The sequence below is a fragment of the Lampetra fluviatilis genome, unplaced genomic scaffold (assembly GCF_964198595.1).
Source record: "Lampetra fluviatilis unplaced genomic scaffold, kcLamFluv1.1 SCAFFOLD_1386, whole genome shotgun sequence".
In the NCBI taxonomy this organism is placed as follows: domain Eukaryota; kingdom Metazoa; phylum Chordata; class Hyperoartia; order Petromyzontiformes; family Petromyzontidae; genus Lampetra; species Lampetra fluviatilis.
The window spans coordinates 8,562-17,686 of NW_027620579.1; the positions used below are offsets into that span (position 1 = coordinate 8,562).

At 56.9% G+C, this 9,125-nt stretch overlaps 1 long non-coding RNA gene across 1 annotated transcript; it reads left to right on the forward strand.

Moving 5' to 3' along the window:
* The first annotated feature begins 281 nt into the window (after positions 1–281).
* On the forward strand, positions 282–4,844 carry LOC144954094 (uncharacterized). Its single transcript, XR_013641041.1, has 3 exons — positions 282–398; positions 2,579–2,639; positions 4,709–4,844. It is a non-coding gene; the product is annotated as an uncharacterized LOC144954094 (long non-coding RNA).
* The last annotated feature ends 4,281 nt before the right edge of the window (positions 4,845–9,125 follow it).

The following is a 9,125-nucleotide window of genomic DNA, read 5'->3' on the forward strand; positions in this document are numbered from 1 at the left end:
CTAAGATGGTCGCCGAGTTCTCGCGAGACTTCAATCAACTCCACCACACCACCGTCCCTTACTAAGATGGTCACCGAGTTCTCGCGAGAATCTCAACACCACCCTCCACACACAACTTCCCTTACTAAGATGGTCGCCGAGTTCTCGCGAGACTTCAATCAACTCCACCACCGTCCCTTACTACGATGGTCGCCGAGTTCTCGCGAGACTTCAATCGACTCCACAACACCACAACTTCCCTTACTAAGATGGTCGCCGAGTTCTCGCGAGACTTCAAACAACTCCACCACCACCACCGGATACTTCGTCAATGGTGGCTGCCGTTCGTAGCAGCAGCAGCAGCAGCGGCGGCGGTGGTGGAATTGGCCGTCAACTGGTCCTCCGGTGAGGGGAGAGCGGTGAGTTGAAGTTTGACGTCGTTAGACGTTGAAGTAAAACTAACGAACGATAGGAGAAGACGGAAATACGTTGAATAAACATTTACCTCAGAGTTGTCTGGCGGCGTTGATTAAAACGGCGGCCTCAGCCGCTATAACTGAACCGGCGTTTTAATAAAAAAACAACGCTCCCTCGCCTCAAACGTAGCCGCGGCCTTGAATTGAATGAGCGGTGTGAGGTTTTAGGTTTTTAAAGTTGTTTAGTTTAAAAGAAACTGGCAATTGAAAAAATAAAATATAACGTAGTTTGCGGCCTACTTGACCCCAATTCCGCGGAGCCTACGGCCTTGCCTAGTTTGCCCTGCCGGGATAGGGCGCGACCTGGGCGGCTAAGACGGTGACGACGTCACCGCCCCGACACCCACCCAACCCAAATCCCCCTCAAAACCACTACTCTTGGTTATTTCGGTAATAAAGCCGCGTAAATAGAAATGTAAAAATAAAAACAACATTTTAAAATAACCTAAAAAAAGAATACAATTAAAATAATGATTTTAAATAATACAAAAATATTAAATAACTCCACTCCTTAACCGCATTTGCGCAACGGTCAATAGCTTCTAGAATTTGTTTTGGTTGGGGGAGCAGGCAATGGGGATCATCTTCTATTTTCTTTCTTTTATTTCTTCTCTCTTTATTCTTTTCTTTCTCTTCACTCGTCTCTGTCCTCTCTTCTCTTTTTTTTATTTTTTTACGATGTATTCGGCACTTTGCTTCGTTCATCATTTAGTTTTTATTAATGCTTTGCTTTACGTAAATGTTCTCCCTCTCTCCTTTTTTCATTTTGTGTCGATGTCAATATCTCTCTGCGCGTGCGTTTGCGTGTGACCTTGAACACGATAACACTCGTCACTGTAACACTCGTCACTGTGACGTCACCGCAACACTCGTCACTGAAACACTCGTCACTGAAACACTCGTCACTGTAACACTCGTCACTGTGACGTCACCGCAACACTCGTCACTGAAACACTCGTCACTGAAACACTCGTCACTGTAACACTCGTCACTGTGACGTCACTAACACTCGTCACTGTAACACTCGTCACTGTGACGTCACCGCAACACTCGTCACTGAAACACTCGTCACTGAAACACTCGTCACTGTAACACTCGTCACTGTAACACTCGTCACTGTGACGTCACCGAAACACTCGTCACTGTAACACTCGTCACTGTAACACTCGTCACTGTAACACTCGTCACTGTGACGTCACCGAAACACTCGTCACTGTAACACTCGTCACTGTGACGTCACCGAAACACTCGTCACTGAAACACTCGTCACCGTGTGTAGTGTGTAGTGTGTATAGTGTAGTGTATAGTGTAGTAGTGTGTAGTGTAGTAGTGTGTAGTGTAGTAGTGTATAGTGTAGTAGTGTATAGTGTAGTAGTGTATAGTGTAGTAGTGTATAGTGTAGTAGTGTATAGTGTAGTAGTGTGTAGTGTAGTATGTAGTGTAGTAGTGTATAGTAGTATAGTGTGTAGTGTAGTGTAGTAGTGTATAGTGTAGTGTAGTAGTGTATAGTGTATAGTATAGTAGTGTATAGTGTAGTGTAGTAGTGTGTAGTGTAGTGTAGTAGTGTGTAGTGTATAGTGTATAGTAGTGTATAGTGTAGTGTGTAGTGTAGTAGTGTATTGTGTAGTAGTGTGTAGTGTAGTAGTGTATAGTAGTATAGTGTGTAGTGTATAGTAGTATAGTGTGTAGTGTATAGTGTAGTGTAGTAGTGTATAGTGTAGTGTAGTAGTGTATAGTGTAGTATAGTAGTGTATAGTGTAGTAGTGTATTGTGTATAGTGTAGTAGTGTATTGTGTATAGTGTAGTAGTGTGTAGTGTAGTAGTGTATTGTGTATAGTGTAGTAGTGTATTGTGTATAGTGTAGTAGTGTATAGTAGTGTAGTAGTGTATAGTAGTATAGTGTGTAGTGTATAGTGTAGTGTAGTAGTGTATAGTGTAGTGTAGTAGTGTATAGTGTAGTATAGTAGTGTATAGTGTAGTGTAGTAGTGTGTAGTGTAGTAGTGTGTAGTGTAGTGTAGTAGTGTATAGTGTAGTATAGTAGTGTATAGTGTAGTATAGTAGTGTATAGTGTAGTAGTGTCACTATAACATTACCACTTTGTCTTTGTGTGTGTGGTGTCCAGATACCCAACTGGATATGGCTTGCGTGAGCTGCATCAACATGAGGCTCTTCATGAATTCAAGGTGATGGTGGTGATGATGGTGGTGATGGTGGTGATGGTGGTGGTGGTGATGGTGGTGGTGATGGTGGTGGTGGTGATGGTGGTGGTGGTGGTGATGGTGGTGGTGGTGATGGTGGTGGTGGTGGTGATGGTGGTGGTGATGGTAGTGGTGATGATGGTGGTGATGATGGTGGTGGTGGTGGTGATGGTGGTGGTGATGGTGGTGATGGTGGTGGTGATGGTGATGGTGGTGGTGATGGTGGTGGTGGTGGTGATGGTGGTGGTGATTTTGGTGGTGATGGTGGTGGTGATGGTGATGGTGGTGGTGATGGTGGTGGTGATTTTGGTGGTGATGGTGGTGGTGATGGTGATGGTGGTGGTGATGGTGGTGGTGGTGGTGATGGTGGTGGTGATGGTGGTGGTGATGGTGGTGGTGATGGTGATGACGGTGGTGGTGGTGGTGATGGTGGTGATGATGGTGGTGGTGATGGTGGTGGTGATGGTGATGGTGGTGGTGATGGTGGTGGTGGTGATGGTGGTGGTGATGGTGGTGGTGATGGTGGTGATGATGGTGGTGGTGATGGTGGTGGTGATGATGGTGGTGATGGTGGTGGTGGTGATGGTGGTGGTGATGGTGGTGGTGATGGTGGTGATGGTGGTGATGGTGATGGTGGTGGTGATGGTGGTGGTGGTGATGGTGGTGGTGATTTTGGTGGTGATGGTGGTGGTGATGGTGATGGTGGTGGTGATGGTGGTGGTGATGGTGGTGGTGGTGATGGTGGTGGTGATGGTGATGATGGTGGTGATGATGGTGGTGATGGTGATGATGATGGTGGTGGTGGTGGTGGTGATGGTGGTGATGATGGTGGTGGTGATGGTGGTGGTGATGGTGATGGTGGTGGTGGTGATGGTGATGGTGTTGATGGTGGTGGTGATGGTGGTGATGGTGATGGTGGTGGTGGTTGTCGTGGTGATGGTGGTGATGGTGGTGATGATGGTGGTGGTGGTGATGGTGGTGGTGATGGTGATGGTGGTGATGGTGATGATGGTGGTGGTGGTGATGATGGTGGTGATGGTGGTGGTAAATGGTGGTGGAGAGATGTGAGCTAGAGAACGCACTCAGAGTTGAGACGTCACCACCACCATCAACACCATTAACACCATTACCACCACCACATTGATCTTCATCCACCCACTCACCCAGCCACTCACCCACTCACCCACCCACTCACTCACTCACCCACCCACTCACCCAGCCACTCACCCACTCACCCACTCACTCACTCACCCACCCACTCACACAGACACACAGAGACACACACACAGCCACACACACACACAGTCACACACACTCACACCACACACACTCACACACACAGCCACACACAGACACACACACACAGCCACACACACACAGTCACCCACACACACAGACACACACACACAGACACACACACACAGATACACAGCACACACACAGACACACACACAGACACACACACAGCCACACACACACACAGCCACACACACAGCCACACAGACACCCACACACACAGCCACAGACACACACAGCCACACAGACAGACACACGCACCCACACACAGCCACACACACAGACACACACATACAACAACAACAACAGACACACACACACAGCCACAGACACACACACAGACACACACACAGACACACACACAGACACACACACAGCCACACCACACACACCACACACAAACACACAGCCACACACAGACACACACACACACAGCCACACACAGCACACACAGACACACACAGCCACACACACCTACACACTACACACACAGCCGCACACACAGCCACACACACAGCCACACACACAGCCACACACACAGACACACACACACACCCACACACACACAGCCACACACACACACCCACACACAGCCACACACACAGACACACACATACAACAACAACAACAGACACACACACACAGCCACACACACACCCACACCTACACACTACACACACACACACACAGACACACACAGACACACACACACACACATCACCACCTCACTATCCCAATCCCCACCTCCTCCCCCCCAGACGCAGCGTCTTGCTGGTGCCCTGCTGCTGCTGCCGGCAGCCTGCGGCCTCGTCACCACGGCGACCGTCGTCACCACGGCGACCGTCGTTGCCGGGCGCCTGGACACTCGCCCGCTTCTATGGGGGGCTCCCAAACGGGGGGGGGCTGGCGGTGAGGGGGGGGCGGGCGAGGTGGGGGGCTGGTGGTGACGGTGGGGGGGTGAGGTGGGGGGTCGGGGCGGGATGGGCGACTCCGACGACGCGTTGGTGGCACGGCTCGTCAGCCGTGATGGACGAGTCGAAGGTGGAGAGGTCGCTCAAGTCTATTAAGGTGGGTGGGTGGGTGGGTGAGTGGGTGGGTGATTGGGTGGGTGAGTGGGTGGGTGATTGGGTGGGTGGGTGAGGGTGGGTGGGTGAGTGGGTGGGTGGGTGAGTGGGTGAGTGGGTGAGTGAGTGGGTGGGTGAGTGGGTGGGTGGGTGGGTGAGTGGGTGGGTGGGTGAGTGAGTGGGTGGGTGGGTGGGTGAGTGGGTGAGTGAGTGGGTGAGTGGGTGGGTGGGTGGGTGGGTGAGTGAGTGAGTGAGTGGGTGAGTGAGTGGGTGGGTGAGTGGGTGGGTGGGTGGGTGAGTGGGTGGGTGGGTGAGTGGGTGGGTGGGTGGGTGGGTGAGTGGGTGGGTGGGTGGGTGGGTGGGTGAGTGGGTGGGTGAGTGAGTGGGTGGGTGGGTGGGTGGGTGAGTGAGTGAGTGGGTGATTGGGTGGGTGGTGAGTGGGTGGGTGAGTGGGGGGGTGGGTGAGTGGGTGGGTGGGTGAGTGAGTGAGTGAGTGGGTGAGTGGGTGGGTGGGTGAGTGAGTGGGTGAGTGGGTGAGTGAGTGGGTGGGGGTGGGTGAGTGGGTGAGTGAGTGGGTGAGTGTGAGTGGTGGGTGGTGGGTGGGTGGGTGGGTGGGTGGTGGTGGTGGGTGAGTGAGTGGGTGGGTGGGTGGGTGGGTGGGTGGGTGGGTGAGTGGGTGGGTGGGTGAGTGGGTGGGTGGGTGGGGTGGGTGGGTGGTGGGGTGGGTGGGTGGGTGGGTGGGTGAGTGGTGGGTGGGTGGGTGGTGGGTGGGTGGGTGGGTGGTGAGTGGGGTGGGTGGGTGGTGGGTGGGTGGTGGTGGGTGGGTGAGTGGGGGGGTGGTGAGTGGGTGGGTGGGTGGTGGGTGGGTGGTGGGTGGGTGGGTGGGTGGGTGGGTGGTGGGTGGGTGAGTGGGTGGGTGGGTGGGGTGAGTGAGTGGTGGTGGGTGAGTGGGTGAGTGGGTGGGTGAGTGGGTGGGGTGAGTGGGTGGGTGGGTGAGTGGGTGGGTGGGTGGTGGGTGGGTGAGTGAGTGGGTGAGTGGGTGGGTGGGTGGGTGAGTGAGTGGGTGGGTGGGTGGGTGAGTGAGTGGGTGAGTGGGTGGGTGGGTGGGGTGAGGTGGGTGGGGTGAGTGGGTGGGTGGGTGAGTGAGTGAGTGAGTGGGTGATTGGGTGGGTGGGTGAGTGGGTGGGTGAGTGGGGGGGTGGTGGGTGAGTGGGTGGGTGGGTGGGTGAGTGTGTGTGTGAGTGGGTGTGGTGGGTGGGTGGGGTGAGTGGTGTGAGTGGGTGGGTGGGTGGGTGGTGAGTGAGTGGGTGGGTGGGTGGTGAGTGAGTGGGGTGGTGGGTGAGTGGGTGAGTGGGTGGGTGGGTGAGTGGGTGGGTGGGTGAGTGGGTGGTGAGTGAGTGGGTGAGTGGGTGGGTGGGTGGGTGAGGTGGTGGTGGGTGGGTGGGTGGGTGAGTGAGTGGGTGTGTGAGTGGTGGGTGGGTGGGTGGGTGGGTGAGTGGGTGTGTGTGGTGAGTGGTAGGTGGGTGGGTGGGTGAGTGGGTGGGTGGGTGGGTGAGTGGGTGAGTGAGTGAGTGAGTGGTGGGTGGGTGGGTGAGTGAGTGGTGGGTGGTGGGTGAGTGGGTGAGTGAGTGTGGTGAGTGGGTGGGTGGTTGGGTGAGTGGGTGGGTGGGTGGGTGAGTGGGTGGTGGTGAGTGAGTGGGTGGGTGGGGTGGGTGAGTGGGTGAGTGAGTGGGTGAGTGAGTGAGTGAGTGGGTGGGTGGGTGAGTGGTGGGTGGGTGGGTGGGTGAGTGGGTGGGGTGGGTGAGTGGGTGGGTGGGTGGGTGGGTGGGTGGGTGGGTGGGTGAGTGAGTGGGTGGGTGAGTGGGTGGGTGGGTGTGTGGGTGGGGTGGGTGGGTGAGTGGGTGGGTGGGGTGGGTGGTGGGTGGGTGGGTGGGTGGTGGGTGAGTGGTGGGTGGGTGGGTGGGTGGGTGGGTGGGTGGGTGGGTGAGTGAGTGAGTGAGTGGGTGAGTGAGTGGGGGTGGTGGTGGGTGGGTGGGTGGGTGAGTGGGTGGGTGGGTGGTGGGTGGGTGGGGGGGGTGGGTGGGTGGGTGGTGGGTGGGTGGGGTGGGTGGGTGAGTGAGTGAGTGGGTGATTGGGTGGGTGGGTGAGTGGGTGGGTGAGTGGGGGGGTGGGTGAGTGGGTGGGTGGGTGGTGGGTGAGTGGGTGGGGGTGGTGGGTGGGGGGTGGTGGTGGGTGAGTGGGTGAGTGAGTGGGTGGGTGGGGGGTGGGTGGGTGGTGAGTGGGTGGGTGGGGTGGGTGAGTGGGTGGGGTGGGTGGGTGGGTGGTGGTGGTGAGTGGGTGAGTGGGTGGGTGGGTGAGTGGGTGGGTGGGTGGGTGGGTGAGTGGGTGGGTGGGTGAGTGGGTGGGTGGGTGGGTGGGTGAGTGGGTGGGTGGGTGGGTGGGTGGGTGGTGGGTGGGTGGGTGAGTGGGTGGGTGGGTGGGGTGGTGGGTGAGTGGTGGGTGATTGGGTGGGTGGGGTGGGGGTGGGTGAGGTGGGGGGGTGGGTGAGTGGGTGGGTGGGTGGTGGTGGTGAGTGAGTGGGTGAGTGGGGTGGGTGGGTGAGTGAGTGGGTGAGTGGGTGGGTGGGTGGGTGAGTGAGTGGGTGAGTGGGTGGTGGGTGAGTGGGTGGGTGAGTGGGGTGGGTGAGTGGGTGGGTGGGTGAGTGGGTGGGTGGGTGAGTGGGTGGGTGAGTGAGTGGGTGAGTGGGTGGGTGGGTGGGTGGTGGGTGGTGGGTGGGTGGGTGAGTGGTGAGTGGGTGAGTGGGTGGGTGGGTGGGTGGGTGTGGTGAGTGGGTGGGTGGGTGGAGTGAGTGGAGTGGTGGGTGATTGGGTGGGTGGGTGAGTGGGTGGGTGAGTGGGGGGTGGGTGAGTGGGTGGGTGGGTGGGTGAGTGAGTGAGTGGTGGGTGAGTGTGGTGGGTGAGTGGTGGGTGAGGTGGGTGGGTGGGTGAGTGAGTGAGTGGTGTGGTGGCGTGGGTGAGTGAGTGAGTGGTGAGTGGGTGAGTGGGTGAGTGGAGTGGGTGGGTGAGTGGGTGGGTGGGTGAGTGGGTGAGTGAGTGAGTGGGTGAGTGGGTGGGTGGGTGGGTGAGTGAGTGGGTGGGTGGGTGGGTGGTGAGTGGGTGAGTGAGTGAGTGGGTGGGTGGGTGGGTGGGTGAGTGTGGTGAGTGAGTGAGTGAGTAGGTGGGTGGGTGGGTGAGTGGAGTGGGTGGGTGGGTGAGTGGGTGATGTGAGTGAGTGAGTGAGTGGGTGGGTGGGTGAGTGAGTGAGTGGGTCGGGTGGGTGAGTGAGTGAGTGGGTGCGTGGGTGAGTGGTGAGTGAGTGAGTGCGTGGGTGGTGGTTGGGTGAGTGGAGGGTGGAGTGAGTGGCGTGATGTGAGTGAGTGAGTGGGTGGGTGGGTGGGTGGGTGAGTGGGTGAGTGAGTGGCGTGAGTGAGTGAGTGTAGTGGCGTGGGTGGGTGAGTGAGTGGCGTGGGTGGGTGAGTGAGTGGGTGGAGTGGGTGAGTGGGTGGGTGAGTGGGTGGGTCGGTGAGTGGGTGGGTGAGTGAGTGGGTGGGTGAGTGGGTGGGTGGGTGGGTGGCTGAGTGGGTGGGTGGCTGAGTGGGTGGGTGGCTGAGTGGGTGGGTGGCTGAGTGGGTGGGTGGCTGAGTGGGTGGGTGGCTGAGTGGGTGAGTGGGTGGGTGGATGGGTGGGTAGGTCAGGAGACATCCACAGACTCACCACCACCACCACACAGAGACCCACAGACTCACCACCACCACACAGAGACCCACAGACTCACACCACCCCACACAGAGACCCATAGACTCACCACCACCACACAGAGACCCACAGACTCATCACCACACAGAGACCCATAGACTCACCACCACACAGAGACCCACAGACTCACCACCACCACACAGAGACCCACAGACTCACCACCACCACACAGAGACCCACAGACTCACCACCACCACACAGAGACCCACAGACTCACCACCACCACACAGAGACCCACAGACTCACCACAGAGACCCACAGACTCACCACTACACAGAGACCCACAGACTCACCACCACACGAAGACCCATAGACTC